The sequence below is a fragment of the Macrobrachium rosenbergii genome, chromosome 31 (genome assembly GCF_040412425.1).
Source record: "Macrobrachium rosenbergii isolate ZJJX-2024 chromosome 31, ASM4041242v1, whole genome shotgun sequence".
Lineage (NCBI taxonomy): Eukaryota > Metazoa > Arthropoda > Malacostraca > Decapoda > Palaemonidae > Macrobrachium > Macrobrachium rosenbergii.
The window spans coordinates 18,437,059-18,458,191 of NC_089771.1; the positions used below are offsets into that span (position 1 = coordinate 18,437,059).

General features: G+C 35.8%; 1 long non-coding RNA gene across 6 annotated transcripts; it reads left to right on the forward strand.

The window, feature by feature from the left end:
• Positions 1-19,710, forward strand: LOC136855383 (uncharacterized). Of its 6 annotated transcripts, none has more exons than XR_010858009.1 (4): positions 4,777-5,193; positions 14,840-15,725; positions 16,425-16,615; positions 17,072-19,710. It is a non-coding gene; the product is annotated as an uncharacterized lncRNA (long non-coding RNA). The 6 variants fall into 6 exon arrangements; XR_010858010.1 differs by having other exon boundaries at positions 16,425-16,602; XR_010858012.1 differs by lacking the exon at positions 4,777-5,193 and adding an exon at positions 1-124 and having other exon boundaries at positions 16,425-19,710.
• The last annotated feature ends 1,423 nt before the right edge of the window (positions 19,711-21,133 follow it).

Consider the following 21,133-nt stretch of genomic DNA (forward strand, 5'->3'; position numbering starts at 1 on the left):
AGAGAGCGTACATAGTCGCTGGTTAAATATTTGAGGTTGATTTGAACATTTCTCGATCAGTATATCTCAAGTGGTGGATTGGTAAGGACGTCTTTGAAGGTGGAACTTTTGCCGTGAAAGAGAGGTAAGACAGTTTTTTCAAGGTCTAATTTTTTTTATCATAAACACCAGCGGTTAAATAAGATTAATTGTCTTAAATGGTTTATAGGGACGTCCTCGGTATCCGAAGGGAAAAATATAATAACAATAATAAGCATGCGTGATATTTGAGTGTAAGGTAGTCACCTGCTTTCTCTCTCTCTCTCTCTCTCTCTCTCTCTCTCTCTCTCTCTCTCTCTCTCTCTCTCTCTCTCTCTCTCTCTGGGTGGTTTCTCCTTTTAAGGTAATTTTTTCCAGATCATTTAGAGGTATCAAGGTAAAACTTCCATATTGGTATTGTACGCTTCGGTCAATGTCCAGAACAACTCCGCGGGGAGATATAAGAAAATAGGTCACACTATAATTTTCACAATATAAAATAGTAAAACTTTGTCTCTGAACACTTTTTGAGGAGATTCACCATATCCGAGATATTAATGATTATCTAATTTGGCATCCTCGAAAATTTTTCTAAGTCGTTTGTTTACATCCAGTAGCCCTTCGGGTATTATTACAGTTTCGGTCAAATTCGGATATCTAATATTTTTTACTTGCTATCATATATTTTTGTCATGATTCATACGAAATACTTACTCGCATCTTCCGCAAATTAAGAGTTACAGAGATATTGCCGATGAATATTGTGCCTTGTTGTTATCGCAAGGATGCGTTTATGCTGCCATGTCAGTTTTTCTGCTGATGCGTTTTTGTTTTGTGTCAATGTATTGTGGGTAAAAATGCCTAATCGTCTTTTGTTTTTCGTTATGAATTATAAGTACGGTACAAATGCTGAAACCTGATTGGTTGCTTTGTTTCAAGAATATCCAATTAACTGCGATTTTGGAATAAGCCGGCTTTCTACAAAAGTGCGCTTCAGTTGACTGCCATGGATTCCGTCGTGCACGTCTTACTTTGAGGCTATTGGTCGTTTCCATGGACATTACAATGGAACTCCACAGGTTGTGAATATCTTAATTCGTGAACATTTAGTACTACCATCTATTTAAGGTAAGTGAAGTGGTTAACGAAAAAGGGTAACATTGCAGTTTCGGCCGTGAATTTCACCGAAACTGTAACTAGACGTTAGGGTAAAATTTCGTTCCCTGTAACCCCTGTGGCAAGCGCGCGCAGCGCAATATTACTGCTTGCCAGAACATACGAGCTTGCAACAATCATTTTAAAATGTGCATAAGCCGCGTAGCGGCGTTGCACCACCAAACTGAGAGCGGTACCCATGGCGGCCATGTCTCTAAATCTAATCATTTGCGGTAGAAATAAAGGTCGATTCGTTGAAAGTACACTATATAAGCTAGGGAAAATGTAATTTTATATCGGAAATGTGAATTTGACCGAAACTGTAAATTTACCGCACTTCGTGTACTTGATCTTACTGGAGTTAGTTCGAAAATGAGGTTTTTTACTGTAATGTTTTTCAGAAAGTGTAATGTTTCTCAGAAAAACTAGTTCCCCATCGAATGATTTTCGATTTTTGACATATAAGGTTAGACAATACCTGTCCCCCAACCCCCTCCATAGCTAATATGGCAAAATTGTGGGTGTTTCCTCATCATAAGAAGTGGTCTAAAACGCTTTAAATATGAAAAATATTACATTTTACTTTTAATTTTGGTACTTTATGCATGCGGAGTTCTTCTGGACATTCACCGAATTTCTACTTCTTTGATGGACTGTTGTCTTTGGTTCTGATATAACAATGTACAACTTGATGGGGTACTGAACATTCTCTCTCTCTCTCTCTCTCTCTCTCTCTCTCTCTCTCTCTCTCTCTCTCTCTCTCTCTCTCTCTCTCTCTCTGGGCGGTGTCTCCTATTAAGGTCATTATTCCGGACCATTTAAGGCATCGAAGTAAAACTACCTTATTGGTATTGTGTCCTTCTTACAAGAGAGATATGCTGCTTAATGGATTTACTCGAGACGTAAGGGGGTTGAGGGCCTATTGTCTTTAGTTAAAATATAACGATGTACAACTTGAAGTATTGAACATTCTCTCTCTCTCTCTCTCTCTCTCTCTCTCTCTCTCTCTCTCTCTCTCTCTCTCTCTCTCTCTCTCTCTCTCTCTCTCCGCTGCAGCTACGACCGACGCCACTTGACAGACAGCCAGGGTAAATAATCCTCAGCGCTTAGGTCAACACAGACGTGCAGAATTTTCAGTGGACATGCCCATGCTGTCCTATCCCTCGCCCGATTCAAAAACGAAACGCAGGTTTCTTTGTGAGCTGGGTGGCAGCTTGAATTTCCATTTATATATTCAAGGCCAAAACAGATAGTTGAGAATTGTTAGTATTGCAGAAAGTTGAACTTGCCAAGTCCCTGAAGTTTATTATAGATAAACGAAGTCTTTCAACTTTACAAATGTCTAATAGGGACTTTATTTCTGACTTTTTATACTTCAATCACACACACATACATAGGGAGAGAGAGGTGGATCAGTTATCTCCCGTGGCTGCTGGGGTGTGCAATAGCGTTCAAAGACATAAGCATTATATTTTTGCAAGTTTTAATTTGGCTGGTTAGTTTCAACAATTCTCCCATAAATATATCAGATTAGCATATTTTAACTGTCTAAGGCCTGGGATCAATCCCACGGGTGCGGAAAGGGTGGCGGTCTACACCTCTGGTCCCATTTCCTAAAATATATCAACATTGTGCCCTGCTGCAAAAGCATTGATTTGTACCTGCTGGTTATTCAAAGAGACGGTTTGCAGCCAGGCCTAAGAACCGCTTAGGAGTTACAGCTTCATCCCATATTGAAAAAAAAGTGAGGAGTAGACCCATATGCGGGTTTTCGTCAGTAAATATCAATCATTAATGCTTATCTTATGCAGTTAACAACTGAGTCATACCAACTGCATAATCAAAATGAAATGTAAATTGTGATTGACGATATCTTAGTATGTACGGAAAATATCTCGACTGTATTATTTATCTAATTATAGTTCATGCATTGCGTCACTGAAATTTGTTAATATAAAACTTAAAAGTTAATACTTAGAGTTTCAGAATTCGTCTGCATTGTTTGTGTTGCCAAAACTGCCGTCGCAGAAATCCGCATAGAATACTTATTTTTCAATGAAAATGAGGTAATATTGGTAATACCATTGTGACAAGTATTTTGTTGTATATCTACAGTATTAAAAAAAAATATTTTTTAAGATTGGGCTTTTGAAAAATAAGACAATAGTCTAAAACAAAGATACGACAGGTTTAAAAAACTAATAAAAGATATGAATGGGTATTTTACATTGTAATTTCGAAAGTTTGTTACATTCTAACCATAATCTTTTTTAGTCTGAAAGCTTTTAGTTTTAAATTATCTAATATCAAAAACGTTCAAGTGTTTAAAAGTTTCCAGTTATCATTTCTTACAATAATTCTCTTAAGTGATTTTTGTAACTTCCGGTAACTAGTGTTAATAGCTAATTAGTCATAATTTATTTCCTAATAAATATCATACATTTAACAGAGAAATTTAGCGCAGTACTCTTAAAATCTTAGACTATATCTTTTTGTATTTACAGGATATTGTCAGTTACTGTGTATATCATGATTTTATTTTACATAAAACTTTTAATTTATCTAGTCCTGACTCATTTATGTGCTTATATCTATTTAGTCGATTTGATCTTCTTGACTTCATATTCTGCGTGATGTCAGTGCTTTTGTATTTATTCTTAGTTCTGTTTCCCATCACAAATGATTTCTGTATATCATTTTACAAGACGTCTTAACGAAAGCTTCCAAATATGTTAAATCCTTGATAAGCTAAGCTTTTTAGTGCATAAAATGTACTTTTTTTTTACATAATTTAAATTATTATAATGCCTCTATGTTGTCTTTTTAACGATTTTTTTTTAAATACTACGTCGTGTTTTACTTTGAGACGAGCGTCAATTTCTACAGTTTCAGCATAGTTGTTTTACCAAACGCATAGCAAAATACCTTTCAGATTATTAATTTCTAGATAACACCCGTCGTTACTAGTTCGTTTTACTTCAAAATGACTATTTTTATTACTTAATTTCTTGTGTTGCGTTTATTTTACTTGCGGAAGTGTTTTTATATTAAAAATTTTTAAAGGAAAGACAATTATACTGTACATAAAAAAAAAGGCCTGACTTACGATAATTGCCGAGATGTGATTTATTTTGATTTATTTCAGTAATTTCTCTCGCGAATAATGAATAATATTTATAATGAAAGAAAATTAGAATTTATTCTTAATTCAAATATATAACTTTGGTAAAGTTTTTCATATCTGACGCAAAATCGAAGGTTAACTTCTTGTAAACAAAAACGTTTACAGTTACTATTTTCATTTTATTGTATTTACTTTAACTCTCAATAGATGTCCAAAGTGGTTGCTGTCCGAATTGGCGAGAACATAAATGTATATACGAAAACGTCATGAATCCACTAAATAGGTTAAACAACTAATATATCGATGATTTGAATAAGAAGGATTTTTTATAATATAGCTAAAATGGATATTGTAGAATTATTGTTGCTCATTTTATATTTTAATGTTTTTAGTGTGTTTTGATGGTTCCTAAGTTTACTCCCGAACAGACGGGATAAACTGTCCAGGAATAATTCTTAAGTATTCGTTAAAGCCTAGCTTTAAATTTGTTGAATAGCCTAAATGCGTAATATATTGATTTTAGTCACTCTTAGGTCACTGCATTGTTAATTTAATGGCGTGATGCTCGATTGTTTTGAAAAATCAGCAGTTCCACAACAGAGGAGTTTTCAGAAAATTTCTGTTAACGTCCCGTCCTGTGCAACCACGAATCAAATGGAAACAAAGTTGGAAAAGGCGCCAAATGACATCCATTGAATTTATGAAAGATCCTTATACTAGCAGGTCTTTCAAATGTACTGAAACTGGCGAGAAATAATCAGCAAAATAGCCTAGTGTTCTCAATCAAGGCCGTCCGAACAATATTGGAACCTGCACCATAAAACCTGAGTCAAGTGACAGACAGCCGTCATAATCAGCTGTATGCGTTTTAATAGTTCATCTTCGTTTGACTAAATGTAAGTCTCGTCCAGGTACATTAAAGGTTTTTGGTTAAATGTATTAGGTAGATTAAAGCGATGGATAAATGCATTACCAATGCAGTCTGCAGAAAAAGTATCATAATAGGCAAGTGTCCACCATAGGCTAGCGTGACTTGAATTCTCTACAGCACTTCTTTGTGTCTCAAATGACCTACTAAGAGTGAAATTCTAGATTAGGTTTGAGTATCGTAAATTGTTGCCCGATTCACAGGTAGAGTTGTAGTCCTAGACACGATTATATTCCATTATATTAGGAACTGCTCAGTCGTGAATATTTTATTGATAAGAATATAGCAGGACCAAAGAATCCTTAGGAGGTGGACTGAGGATCAGAATGTCTGGCTGTGATGTTGGTGAAGAAGGGAAAGTTATATTGAAGGTAATTCTATATATTAGCTCTGCGCCTCTTTTTACCTTTTCAACTGGTTTTTTCTATGCTTTTAGGGGTTCTGATACTGGCAGTGCATCCGTTTGTTGTCAGCCAATAGAATGTCCCTTTGCTGTGTTTAGTAGTGGCCTGGGGGCGGTTGGGTACCCATACGTTAACAAGTTATTGCACTTGTCGGACGGGATATGAACCGTCTGAAACAGACGTAGCCGTGCTCGGTCTTGTGAAAATCGCGTATGGAAACCCCTTGTTGGATGGACTTCGGCGGTTAATTACAGGTTAATTAGGCTCGAGCGCCAAAAATGAAAGGTAAATTCATAATTAGCAGCCAAAAAACTGTAGAAAAAGTAAAGTTATAGTGCCGTCGGCGACGCAGAGCTACCCTATAGTTCTACCATATTGAATAGTAGCCCATAGGCCAAGTTTTGAGTAAACTATGAATAGTAGGCCTAGTGATGCTCAATCGAGCCATAATAGTAGGCCTATTAGCAGTTTGAGCTTGAATGAAGAATACCTGACCCTTAGCAGTGTGCTACAATCAAATATATGACATGGTAGTGAAGCTTAGGCTAGAAGGAAACCATAAACTGTTATGCAAATGTAGAGTAGGCATAACTGTGTGTTGCAGTTGTCACCTTTCATACAAGGTCACTTAGTCTTTGACTTGAGTCACATAGGTGGCGAGGTTCAAAGTAAAGGATGGTTTGTAATGTGCATTCAGAATTTCGACAATGGTGCTGAAATATTTTCTTGGACTAGACATGTTCATTTTATTTTCAGTGAATATAATTGAATCCAAGTTAATTTAGATTTAAGAGGGTATCATTAGATGACCAATAAGTACTGATGTTGCTTTTCATGTTTATAAGAAAGTTATGGGTGAGTTTTTTAGTATATTAGGCTAAACGTACATAATTTTAAGGAAGAGCTCTCCATGGAGATGGTGTTTAGTAATGAATTTTTTTTTGAACTGCGCAGTATAGAAAAGGGTGTATATGATGCAGTACTGGTGAGATAACACAAAAGAATATGGAGGTAATGTCAGACGTTACATTTCTCACTTTATTTCAGGAAATTTCTCAAGTTATCTCACCTGTACTGCATCATATACTTCCTTTTCTATATTTTTCAGTCAAAAAAGTCATTAAACAATATCTCCATGCAGAGCTCTTCCTTTGAATTACCAAACACTCCCAGTGATTTCCAATCTTGGCTGATTGGACTTGCTTCTAGAATGGTTATTAATGCATCAAAATTTGATGAATTTTTGGCATTGTACAAAAAACTGAATTTACAAATCCTGAAGTAGGAGAATGATGCATATATGGAGTTTAGCCTAGTTATTTTAGAATTATTGGGATTTTTTTTTTTTTTTTTTTTTTTTTATACCAGTTTACAAGTCTCCATAATATGAGTAATACAAAAAGTACTCTCAAATCTTTTGCAAATTACCTGTTTCTACATTGATTACTGATGAATACCATTACCCACACAGTCTTTGTCTTAGGTTATTTGTTTATGTTATGATGTTTGCGTGAGTGGGGCTCTGATCAGATTTTCTTGTCATATTGTGGGTAAGGATGGATAGTAAATATGTAGTGTTATTTGCTATTTTCATATATAATTGTGGTTATGTGAACAATGCTGTAACCTGATTGGCTCTTTTGTTCTGAGTTTCACAAATCAAGTGGGATTATGGAATTCAGGCATTACTTCAAAAACTGGCTTCAGCTCTTAGTCATGGCTCCTTCGATGTGCGTATGTAACTCTTGATCCTTGGATTGTTTCAGCTGTATTGCATTATTTTTTAGTGTGTTTTTGTTGATAATTTCTGATGTTCATTTCGGTAGCATATCAGTACAGTAGTTTTAAAGGTTCTGGATAACCCCCTTTATATCCTACATTTTTGGAGGACTACATTGGGAATTGGGTTTTTAGCAAGGGAAAAAAATCAGCGAAATATAAGGGTATATTCTAATATCCACATGATATTTAAACAAGTTCTGATTCTGATTAAGTTGAGGTATATTGAACATATGAAAGTGGCACTTCACACTAGACATGTAAGAACTCGGTGACCAAGGTTATGTTAGGTGAGTCTCCAAGGATAGAGAAGTCCCTGGCCATCTAAAGACAGGGCATCTTAGGTGAGGTTTGGTTGCAGTGCTAGTTAGTATTGAAATTTACAGTATCCTAGGTTAGGTTAGGTGGGATGGTCCAGGTGGCGAAGCGCCCCTTTCCCAACCAGTTAAGGACCTGTATTTTAGGCTATGTTATGTGTAGTTTGGTTAGTTGGCAACCCTATTATTTTAATTTGCAGTGCCCTACATTAGGTTAGGTTAGCATACATTCTGGATTTTACTCATTGTGGGTTTTCCCCTACCTAAAAGCCCTGGCTTCCTTGTATTGGCCCTCCTAATTGTGATACAAGGTGGTACAGTATCTACAATTACTAATTTGCAACTGAAATAAATGTCAAATATTCCAAGTATACACATAAATATAGGAATATTATGTTCTCAGCTCCAGAATATGATTAAGGTTTAAAGTAAAACTTTACCATTTTTATACCATAGATGTAAGTTTATCAGGCTTTATAGTTACTGCATGTTGTGCTGTACATGTCCCCCTGTAGTACTTTGTTGCTGTGGTACAAGTAATTGTTACAGGGGAAAATATTAGAGGGGAAAGGTGTTACACTGGTGATAATTTGGGTAAAGAATATACAGTATATATTTACGATGGTCGTAGAAATTCCTTATCAGGTAGTGAGAATGATTTCTCCCAAAGTAAATGATACTGAGTTAAAAGCTGAACTTTGTAAAAAAAATATTAAATAAATAAATAAAAATTGGAGATAATACATCTTAGCAAAGGTATTGCCCTGTTGTGTAATAACCCTTTCAGATGCCTGAATAGAAAGTTGATATATACTGTATATATATATATATATATATATATATATATATATATATATATATATATATATATATATATATATATATATATATATATATATATATATATATATATATATATATATATATATATATATATATATATATATATATATATATATATATATATATATATATATATGTGTGTGATGTCTTTCCCAGTTGTTAGCTAAAAGCACAAGGTTATTAGCTGTCTTGACCAGGCTACTTGTTAGTTGTATTAGAATTTCAAAATTTATAAATCTTACTTAATCCAGGGTAAATAGGAAGGTCATCCATCTATAAAACATATGGGAGAACAAAGCACGAAGTAAGCTCTTCAATAAGTGTTGGAAAAGGCGTATTAAAAACAGCAATGGATTAAACTGAAACGATCGAAATTTGTAATCCTATACAATACAAATACACATAGCCAGTCAGTCTACTTCTGTCACTGGTTTCCGTAGATTGTACTCTGTTTGTTCTTTTATTTTTTAATCGTTCAGTAAGAACCTGTAAGGCAAGAGTTGTAATAGGCATTATTTCAGTTTATTGGCCCTCATGATACATTTTTGCTGAGGGAAAGGTTATGATTGGATAATTACTACTGTATATGAATCATGGTTGAACGAAATGCGGTAATTGATTGCGAACAGATAGAGCTTGTTAGGTTGTAGAAACGGCTATGGAGGATAATACTTGTAAGACTTGAGTTAAAGGGATGCGTGTCTTGTCTGCTTCCCCATTTAGTAATTGATTAAGTCCTCTGCTGCTTGTCTTCGATTTTGTTCCTCCAAATGAATTTGGCTGATTCAGGGCATTAGGTTTGATAGGATGGCGTCATTTTTATGTTCACTTGGCGTAAGTTTCATGGGTTATTATTATTGTTAAATTATCATTGGTGTTTTCTTTTTTGTACTACCCTTCCGAGAGTCTCGGTAAGTTCGGGTTGTTTCCCATGTTGGAGGAAGGGTCAACGCCCCCGCTTTTTCTTGCCTTGCCCTGTCAACTCCTTTGTGGCTTGGAGTGACAGTGAACTGGGACTTGCCAGAAAGCATTGTGGATTTATGTCCTTTGTCTCCTTCCTCTGTTTGGTCTGGTAGGGCACCAGGTCTGGCATTAGTGGCGCTAGTTCTAGCACCAGAATTCGTTCTCCGATAGGATCGCTCAGATAAGAATAAGAGGAGTCTCCTGACGCGTTTTCACTCTTTAATTTTACCGTATTGGATCGGCATGGTAGCAGTGATGCTTCGTCTCTTTCTGGTAGTATATAATTGAATTTAAACTGCCTTGTCAAGGAAAGTTACCTTTTGCTTTGATCAGTTTCGCTTCATATCCTTGTAGCTAAGGATCGTTCACGGTGTAAGGCTAGCATAAGTATCAATTAGGTTCTAGAGAGAAGCCTATATTGTCTTCAGCTTTCCTATGTATTGTGGATTTTTTCGGCCAGGGCGTTAATGAGCCTTGCAGTTTTGGGGCACTAGTAGCATGCACCTAGCCCGAATTAGCGCAGTATGCGGAAATGCCGCATTCTTGCACGTGTGTGTCTATCGCTTACTGATATGCTTATCACTTGTGCACCTATCTCTTGCATGCCTATGGCTTTTGTCTATAGCGTGCGCGCCTATGGCTTGTGCACCTATCGTGTGGCTTGTGTGCTGATGGTTTGCGCTCTTATCGCCTGTGCACCTATTTCCTGTACCGATGTGCTCTTTTCATGCTACCATCGCTTGTGCACGTCTCCTGCTCAGCTATTGCTTGCGTAGAGAGAATTTCATCATGCGCTATCATTTCGGCATCCATTTAAATAGGCAGGTGGTTGCCGTTAGTAGTCTCAACATTCCGTTTCGAAGATTTTGACTCCTTTTCCAGTTATGGGTAAACAGTTGGTTACTGTTTTGTTTTTCTGATTCCCTCGTGGTTTAGCAACGTTCTCGATATTGCAAGGTATTCCTGATCAGAATTTAAAACATTTGGTTGAGCTGACATGTTTCCAACCGAATTAGTCTTCCTTTTGAGCCAGAGCAAATGGTTTTGTTGGCAGTGATTGAAGAAGAGTTTTTAACCCTTAGTGGAAGCTTATCAGAAGTTAGTTCAGTGCAATCATCTGCTGCTCGTCCACCATCGAGCATGGTAGTCTTTGTCCCAGCGTCTTTGGCGTATTTTCGGTAGCTAAGACTTATCCTGCCTTTTCTGTGGCGTGCGGGCAATCACTTGTGCCTCTGTTGATTGATGAATCAGGTGTCGGATCTACAACCAGAGTATAAGCGGTCACAGTTTCTTTTTTGAAGTGGCTAATTGCTTTCTGTAAGGAGAGGTTATCGTACGATTTTGTGGAAATAGAACCTTCATTTGAGTTGTATTTCATTAGGTGACCTGTGTATGTTCAAGGCTTTAATGCAGTTCATGTAAAGACAGCCTCTCCTAAGATTTTTCTTTCTTGCTGCCATTTATTGGAGAAAGAGAACTACTTTGTACTCTAAGGGTCTATTTCCAAATATGGGCATAGCATTGGGGAAGGACTAGTCCCTGCGCAGGTTACTGACGGAGTTAAAGATATTCTCAATGTTCAGAATTTTCTAGTGGAGAAAGTATTCCCTTTATTTGTGGCATTTATTGCTGCTGATTGCTTATAAGAGGTTTTCAGTCCTTATAGGAGTTTTGGGTTCTTGCCTGTTCCCTGAACATGGGTTAACAGGCATTCTCTTATCAGATTTGATATTAGTTTAAGCTCTCATGTGAAGAAGGATCCAGTCCTTTAGATGCCTCAGTGTAGGTCTGGGGTGCAATCATGGGAGATCTAGAATTTTGAGAGTTTAACCAGTATTGGAGGAGGTCTGTTATACTATAATCTCCGAATTTTTAGCAATCAGAGGAACTTCAAGCAGTGCACAAGTAGCAATGTTATCAGACAAACCACCCTTCCTTCTTTAGGTGTGTGTGTGTGTGTGTATATATATATATATATATATATATATATATATATATATATATATATATATATATATATATATATATATATATATAGTATATATATATACACACACACATACTTATAACATCATTAAATAGTTTTTATCCAACTTATTGTTTATTCCTTTTACTAAGAACAGGAAAGACCCTTGTTTGGACAGAAGCAGGGAAGATTGTGCCATTTCCTTGGGTTCTTCTGGATAGGAACAGTGTGCTAAGGGACCAACTAACAAGAGGAATAGTATTCTGCCTACAGAATGGCTGTGAATTTTCAACTATGTCAGTTCCTATAAGAACTAATAAATATGAATGTAGGCATATTCATGACTTGGAACAGAGTTACTAATATTTAACTTCCACTTACAGGTCCTCTGACTGATTTGTTGAGGGTTTTCAGCATTAATAGTTGGTTATGAAACCTTACATCTCTTATTTTATGATTGGAGGAGAGATACTTATCAAGTTTGGAGGATCCAAGGAATATAGGATGTTCCTAGTAGTATACCATGGCGTCTTAGGAGGATGATTTTGGGTTCTATTGCCTCTTTAGTATATTTCTGTACAACTCATTTTTAAGAAAGTTCTTCTAAAAACTTCCACGTACTAAAGTTTTCTAAGCTTCCACATGATTCCGATGTTCACATTGACACCATAATCATCTTGTACTAGAGTGAGGTTTGTCTGGTGTGGACTGAGGATCTATCCTCAAGTAGATGAGAGGTTTTCAGAGGCAGTGGTTAGTTTCTCTCTTCTGGAGTTGGGCTGGAGGTATTTCCTGAGCAAGCATCTCTATAGGCAACTTCATTAAGTTCTTAGTTTTATAATTACTATAAATGCTGTCAGTTCTAGCTATTAGAGTTTTTAGGTCTTTGTCTTCCTGTGTTTTAGGTAACACTATATACTAGACATTGCTTACAACCTGGACCACAGGGGGTCTTCAGGTCAGGTGTAATTAAGGTGCCTGGCACTACACCATGACTTTTTGGGAACCTTGATGGATTTAGTTGTTGCCTCCAAAGCTGTTTAAATCTTGAGTAAAAGCCTCTTGAAGCAATTAAACCCTCCCTTGGTAGCCCTAGACCTGTGATATGGTAAGAGAATTACAAGTGTTGCGGAATGCAGGCTTTTGTATTGAAGATACTATACTATTTTTTTGGTCCTGAAATAGGTTGAGAGCAAAAGTATCTATTTTGGGGCTTTTCCCTTCTCAGGGTTATTAAATGCAATAAGAGTGTACTCAAATAGAGAAAGCCTGTTAGAGACAATATTAATCATTTTATGATAAGGAGGAGCGAACACTACTGTGTCTAAATGTCCTGCCCCTTTTCCGTTAGTTGGTCAAATTAACACACAACCTCATCCTGAGTTATTACCTTACTGGAGGTAATTATTCATTTTGAAAATTTTAGTGGAAAGATGAAAGCTTTCATCATAATCCCACAAGCTACAGATGACTACGTGTTATGGTCCATGCTTGTGGTGAGCTCAAGGCAGGATCTCACAGTAATGCCATTATCAGTGCTGGGAGAGAATCTACTAATCGATTCTGCCAACACCAGTGGTCAGGGTGTAAGTCATGGTCCCACATTAAGGGGTTTTTTCCAGCACCGATACCTGTATAAACAACGTGGTTAAGTTTCTGTTGTTCCTCAAGCATGAGGAAACTTCTTGGTAGCAGCTTTCAAGACTAAAGGGCCATGTTGGCTTTGGCTATAGGCTTGTCTGAGGACAAAGACGTCTAGATGTTTTTCAAGTGTTAAAGTAAGTTTCCCTTGTCTCTGCTATGTACTTACCATGGAATCTGTATGTGGTTCTTCAGTTCATTATTTTGTCGACCTTTGAACTGTATAGAACAAGCTCCATGTAAAGAAATTTTTGTGGAAACTTCACAGTATCCATAGGCACAGCTAATGAGCGAGAGCCACAATTCTAGTCAGATGAGGTAGGCTTTGCTAAAGACAAGGCAATTATCTTTCCCTTAAATTGGTCTGAGTACAATTTTGGGCTAGGCTCTTACATTATCTTTACCTACCCTGGAGTCACTAGGGCTTGAGGAACTTGACCCCTTGGGGTACCAGTACTGTCTGTAAGGATTGTTGGAATTATGCTAAAAGGATAAACCCAATGTAAAGGTTCTGTGTTTAGTGATTTGAAACCTGGAGCTTTCCTAGAGTAGGAATGTACAGTAGTTTTCTTTTCATTAGGTCTTTGGTTAAGGACTTTCATGCTGATTTCTGTCCATAATGGAAGGGAAGCCACTGGACATGTGAGCAATGGCTACAACTTTTAAATTGAAAAAAAAAAAAAAAATCCTTGGAAAAGTTACTGAAGTCACTCAGTGGCATGTTAATCTTGTATTTGCTTTTGTTTATCTTGATGGTTCGGAGATTAAGTATGATTATTGCAGAGCATTAACTCCTCTGGTTTGTGTGGGGGATATTATGATATTATGCCCTGAATCGATAGATAGCCATTTCTGATCTGCTTTTTAAAACCTGGTTGTGGTTTTTGGGGAGCTTGCAGGTACTCAGTGTTGAGCATTAGAAGTACAGTATACCTTTTTGTACATATGTACTGTACTTATTAGTTATCCATCATTGGCTCTGCAGGGTTTTAGCACAATAACCCTACCCCTCTTTTGCTGAAGGGGGGCCACCCTTCAAATAGACCAGCTATCTTCTTAATGAGGATCTTGTACCTGAGTTACTATCCTCCTGAGGCGGCATTAATATCCTGTGGATTGAATTCCCTTGTTACAACAAACACTTGTTTTGTACAAAATATTTTTTTACCAAGTAGCCTTCAAAGGGTTGGCTGATTTCCACTTTGCCCACCTCCTTTTTCAAATGTAGGAATCAGCTATATATTGAAGAGGTAAGGTTCATTCTAAACATACACCATAAATACTTGAGATTTATTTTTTAATTACCTACCTGCCCATTATATAACTTACCTTCCCTATCTCCCTGCATTCAGAGTGGACAGAAGTGACTGACCAGCTATGAGTGAGTGTTTGTACCTATTGAATTCATGTATACAGACCCTGAAGCAGTAGGTAAATTCAATATTTTTGAGTTTAATATAAAAAATTGGTATGATTGAGCATGACTGTAGAGAATACGGTATAAGAGTTTTTCTGTTTATGTGACATCAGTAAGATGTTAGAAGAAAGAAATTTAGAAGCACTACTAAAGTTAGTATGCTTCTGGAGAGTTAGCCATTTGGCTTATAGAAGTGAATTACATAAATCTTATGATAAAAAAAGTACTAATATTGATTTTTATTGTGCCATAGCAGTATTAAACTAATTCTTTTTTTTTTTCAGGCAAGACTTAACCTGAAGGCTCATGGTCATTTCAGTACATTCATAAAGACAATTCAGTACAACTCTATAGTTCTTTGAAAGCATCAGTCAATTTAACTATCTCAGTAAAAGCAAAGAAAACTCAGTTGTTGTAATGGTTGATACCATTTTGTGTAGCAGAGCACTTATTTTCTTTATCATTAGGGAAAACCCATATTAAGCAATAAACCCAACACCATGATAGCAAACTAAGATATGTCCACAGTGAAACAACACTGTTACGGCCCCAGCTACAATTGTATTGTTTATAGACAGCAGTGGTAAAGCAACACCTTTCACTGCTTAAATCATTCACATTATTTCTTACTGTCATAAGTGACATTCAGCTAAAGAACAAGATGATTTTGTAAGTAAAGTTTTTAGAAACCACTGTTAAAACTGTTGGTACGCACTTTGTTGTTAAAGTAAACAGTACAGTATTAGAAATCAACCAGTAGCTAAATATACGATCAGAAATCTAGATTCATAAATCAACACACTAGGTTAAGATCTTGGTGGTATATCAGATTCACCACATAAGTTTATTCTATTTTATACTAGCAAAATATGAATTTAGTAACTTTTAGAGTGTACCAGAGATCTGAATTATTCAGTGTAAACCTTGTTTGAGCTGTAAGAAATGTTTGTATACAAGTCTGATGGTTGCTTATTCATGTAACAAATATGACAGTTTTAGTGAAGCAACTTGGTGCCTGAAGAAACTAGTATCAGAACGACTTAGGTTGTATTGAACTGACTTTATAGATGTATCGTGGAGCCATCAGTTTTTACCAAAACACCAGACTACCTCATAATGGAAGAATGGGTGCACAATAGGACATGACTCAACTAGTGAACATTAAAGTCTGTAAGTTTATGAATTATGTTCCTTGATTTTTCTGTTTGTTTTGATATTCTTGGAAAAAGTGCATTGTCATGACTGTTCAAATCCAGTGATGATCAAATGGGTAATATGAATGCAGATATATTTATTTAGTAACAGTAGCTAAGTCAGGTTATTAGCAATGACATTGTTTTGTATATGTATGAAACTGAGATGGAAAGAGGGTAATCAAGTTCATTTATACAGTATTGCAGACTACGTAGTTACTGGAATTGCCAAATTAATATAGTAATGCCAACATGATCATATAGGAAAAGGAATTTTTTTTAACATACAGTGGTGTGGATTTAAAAAGGGTTAGAACAGTAAAACAGTCGTTTTCAAAGACACTGCTCCTGTAAACCAAATTTATAATTTGATTCAAAGTCTGTCCTGCTGAATAATACATCTGTGCTAATAAAATATACAAACAGTAATTTTTTATGTAAAAGTATTTCTGGCCACCAAGGAGTACTCTTAAGTAAAAGGCTTAGGTTTGCATATGTAGGAAATGTGGCATTTACTTAAAAACTGCTGTTATGTGAATGATCATCTGGATTCTGATTTGGTAATATACTACCATGCAGCACTTTAGTTAACTCAAGTACTGTATGTACATAATGTGCACATAATGAAAACTTGACTGTTGTCTGGAGATAATTAACCATTGAATTTCCTTTACAGGTCTGTTGATGTTACACTAAGATATACTGCAGCCAACAAGCAGTGAATGAAGTACAGTAATGACCCAGTTATTTGGAGTAAGTTGCAGGATATGAAGTTTTTATTGGCATCACTAAGTGGGGCTTTGTGAGGCACAAACATCAGATCCACTACAAATGGCAACAGCTATTTGTAAAAGGTTGTTTTTATTGGTACTGTATAATAGTTTGTTCTCTGCCTTGAAAGGTTTACATAAATTATTGTTTTATAAAGTTGTGTAGTACAGAAAGCTAATTAGTTAATTTTCTCCTGTTTTGATGACTGTACGTAGTAATACGTAGCAGTTTCTTAGCTTTTAAACTATTGCTAAAACTGTTTTTAAAAGATTATCTTTAAAAGTGTTAGGCTTTGAATTTGCATTGTTAAAATCTAAAAAAGGATCTTTTTTTTTAGGTGTTCGATTTTAGACAGTTGGATATGACAGGCTCACAGAATAATTGTATTGTAATCCCCCATCCCCTAGACTCCCTGGGACATTGTTGTGGGATATGCATGTCTGTAAAAAATGACCTAAATCTAACTTATGCTGCCCTGTTTTGTGCATTTGCTCGAACTAAAGTAGCCAGAGCTTTTTCACAATTTTGAACTCCATTTTCCCCTAATTATAGGTCCTGGTGATCTTCAGTTAATAAACCTAGTGTGGCATCAAATATGGCATATGAATTCAAATAGATCCAGAGCTGCTGATCTCAGCTTGGTGCAAGAACAGATTTTAAGAGTTTTACAGCCGGATTCCTTCCCAAAACTGGGAGAAGAACCTAATTCACAGTTTCAGAGAAGATATGATTATTAGTTTCATCAATACACCCATCTGAATCTGGTTGTACAATAAGAATACAATTCTTTTAGTTTTAGTTCTCATATTCAGTAATAGACACTTTTATATCTCTTGAAATGTATCCGAAATATCCACAATAGTACAAATGCTAGTATATCAGTTTCAGGACCTGAAAATATCTATACAGCAAATGTGGTAGTAAGCTTTGAAGTATTCTAAATTAGGTCTTTATGGAGTTGAATTGTTTTATTTTGGCACTTACAAGGCCTGTAACAATCTCTGGTTTAGATAGTTCTCCATGAATAAAACAGATCAGTGCATTGAGAGTTTAGGGTCAGGTGTAAGGTTTGTAAGAAAAACTGAATACTAATTGATTTTGAAATAACTCAAAGATAGAGGATGACCATCAACTATGATGGTCATTTCTTATATAAAAGCAGTAAGTTGAAATGTCCAGATATCCTTTCTTTCTGTTTTTTGGAATAGATCTTTTCAGTTGAAGTGCAAATGATTCCTGATAATTTGTTTTAGGAAGTTTTATAGCCAGATGAACTAGCATCCATTGTAGGCCTGAGATAAGCTTCTTACATACTCCTCATAGCCTTATTCCATATTTTGTTTCCATTATTGAAATAGTTAATTTAGAATTAGATTCCTAATAGTTTGTAGCCCTTGCATCATTGCAATGCTGGTATTATTTAAGCATTGTTACTTTCACCAGAGGACTTTTTTTAATTACAGTATTGACGAAAGGAGAACTTGTCATTATTGTCAAGTGATTTAATGGTAGTATGTGTATGAAGTTTGCCATGTTAGTAATACATCACACTAATCATTTAGTTTTAGTAACTTACCAAGAGCATTTTTGCCATAGCATCTTTGTATGGTTCAATACTGTACAGTGCTAGCTTTTGAAGGTTCCACATAGATAGTGTTACGTTTAAGAATAATTTTGTATATAGTTGACAAAAGTATTGTAGATAAGTAAGTAATATAAGTACATGCAAATTCAAAGTGTTACTATAACGGAAGTTGGCACTACTGGCCTTGGTATTTTAGCCAAATAATTTAGTCATTACCCAAATTGAATGTTTAAGTTTAAGGATAATTTTTTTTGGGGGGGTGATTTTATTTTTAAATAAATCAGTTGGTAAACTTCGATTCAAAGTGTTGCTTTAGATGGGGATAGGTACTGTTAAACACCACTCCTACATGAAGTATGACAATGTGCTAGTCAAGTTCCTTTAATTTGTATAGTCTTCCTTAACTTCAAAAACAATCTGGTAAGAAAATAATTTCCTCAAGGCCCTACCCACCTGCACATTTCTTCCTGGCTTCATACAAATTTTTTGGTAAACCCAATCAAGTCTGCACAGTGTCCTCAACAGTGAGAGCAATTCTTACAATGATTGGACAAAATTCCAAAGATACTTGGAGGGAGAATGAGATTTACGGTTTAAAAACAGCAGGAGTTACCCGATGCAACACGTAACCAAAAGGAATCAAGTCAAGCATAGGGGTGCACAGAAATCGTAGGAGATAATAGGAAGACGTCATTCAAATTCTAATCAAAGAAAATGGAGAAATGTAGGAGTTGGAATGAAAGTCTAAGCTGGTAGCTTCACAAATTACTTGCAATCTTTATCAAAGTTTGTGTCTGAAACTGAAGTTTACCCATATGAAATGTACAATCCTATGTTTAAAACCAAAAGAATTCAAGCAGAACTGATGAGGAGAAGACAACTGTAAAATAACTGGCTAATAACAATTTCAGTATTGAAAACAACAGTATGGATTACAGCACACAAAAAAGGTTAATATACACAGTATAAAACAGTGCCAAGTTCATTCTAAATTTTGGATTACAAGAGGCTACTCACAAGACCACCCAAGTTGAACACAAGATAAAGACCTGAATAGAGACAATTGGGGTGAATTTAGTAAGAAATCAATGAATATTCATTGGGAGACAATCATGCAAAAAACACAAATGTGCAGAATTCAAAAGACAACTGAGAACATCTCTCGCTCTTCTGGGAGACTTTCTTTACGGTTGGTCTGCCCTTACAGTACCTATGTGCCCAGCAACGGGTTTATCATGGACAAAAAAAAAAAAGAAGGGATAAAGAACACCACTTATTGAAAAATTTTTTTTTTTTTTTTTTTATATAAAATAACTGGTTTGTTTTGGCATGCAGAGAGAGAGAGAATGTATTTACTACCTGTCAATAAAACACGGGACAAACTTTCTTTAAAAAATGAATCCAATACAGTACAACAACAATCGCTATTATTGATACACAATTTTCAGCCACATACCCTTCATACAACTATCATAAAACCTGAATCCTTTTACCACACTCTCATAATAACTAATACCTATGTAAAATTTACTTTCAATCCACAGAGAGCATTCAGTGTCTGTTTACTGCCTTTATTACCTGTACCACATTCTCATAATAAATAATACTTACGTAAAATTTACTTTCAATCCACACAGAGCATTCAATGTCTGTTTACTGCCTTTATTACCTGTAAGTAAAATGTGGAAACATTTCATTATCACAGTCAATTGCTTGAGTGGTATTAACACCATTTGAGAGAGACTCTTCTTATCGTGATGCAGTTTAATGGATCTATTGTCATAAGTTCCATTTACATTTTGTATGGCTTGTCTGATATACAGATATTTGTTGCTTAGTGAGGGGGTGAAAGGCTGTAACAACAAATAAAGAATAACAAACGCGGGAAAAACAGCAAGGCATACAAGAATAACTCAAACAGAGAGAGAGAAAGGAACTGTGCAAGTCTACAAACACTGGGATCTCTCTCATCCAGTATTACACTAAAAGCCCAAATATCTAAAATGTTATTCTTTTGTAAACAATTACGATTCCTATACTAATCCAAAAACTTAACCTGGTCTAATTCAAAAGTAACGCAAACCCCAGATGCCATAATCCACTGTAGATGAAAAGAAATGTGGGTTCAGTAAGCTGGCACATAAGGAAAAGACCTTTGGTTTACTGGCAGTTATCATATCAATAAATACTGGTAGTTTAACTAGACCAATGAGTAACATTCTTCACTCTCGTAGGGCTGGCCCGAGATATCTGCTCTACATAAACTATATTAATCTCATTACTGTAAACTGCAACTCCTTTAAAGACTTAATAGTAACTGGATAAACTGAAAAAGTAACATTTCTGGAAAAATTTCTTACAAATTTGTTGGCAATACTTGAATTACGTTGACTGAAAAGTTGAGGGCAAACACTAAAGATAAGTTTGACTGTAGTCTTAACCTGCATTCCTGTATCCCAGGATTTTGCTTATTAGAGTTACTAAACAAGCCATGGGTTAGTTATGCGTGATAAGTCTGAAGAAATTAGATTATTGCAATATTGTACTTTCAGAATGAACACCTCAATAGAACAGTTTGCCAGATTCACTCTGTAGGGCTGGCCTGGGAGATATCTGCTCTACATAAACTATATTAATCTCATTACTGTAAACTGCAACTCCTTTAAAGACTTAATAGTAACTGGATAAACTGAAAAAGTAACATTTCTGGAAAAATTTCTTACAAATTTGTTGGCAATACTTGAATTACGTTGACTGAAAGTTAGGCAACCACTAAAGATAAGTTTGACTGTAAGTCTTAACCTGCATTCCCTGTATCCCAGGATTTTGGTTATTAGAGTTACTAAGCAAGCAGCCATGGGTTAGTTGGTGTGATAAGTCTGAAGAAATTATATTACTGCAATATTGCATTCTCTTCAGAATGAACACCTCAATAGAACAGTTTGCCAGATTCACTCCTCGTGGGCTGGGCCCGAGATATCTGCTCTACATAAACTATATTAATATCATTACTGTAAACTGCAACCTTT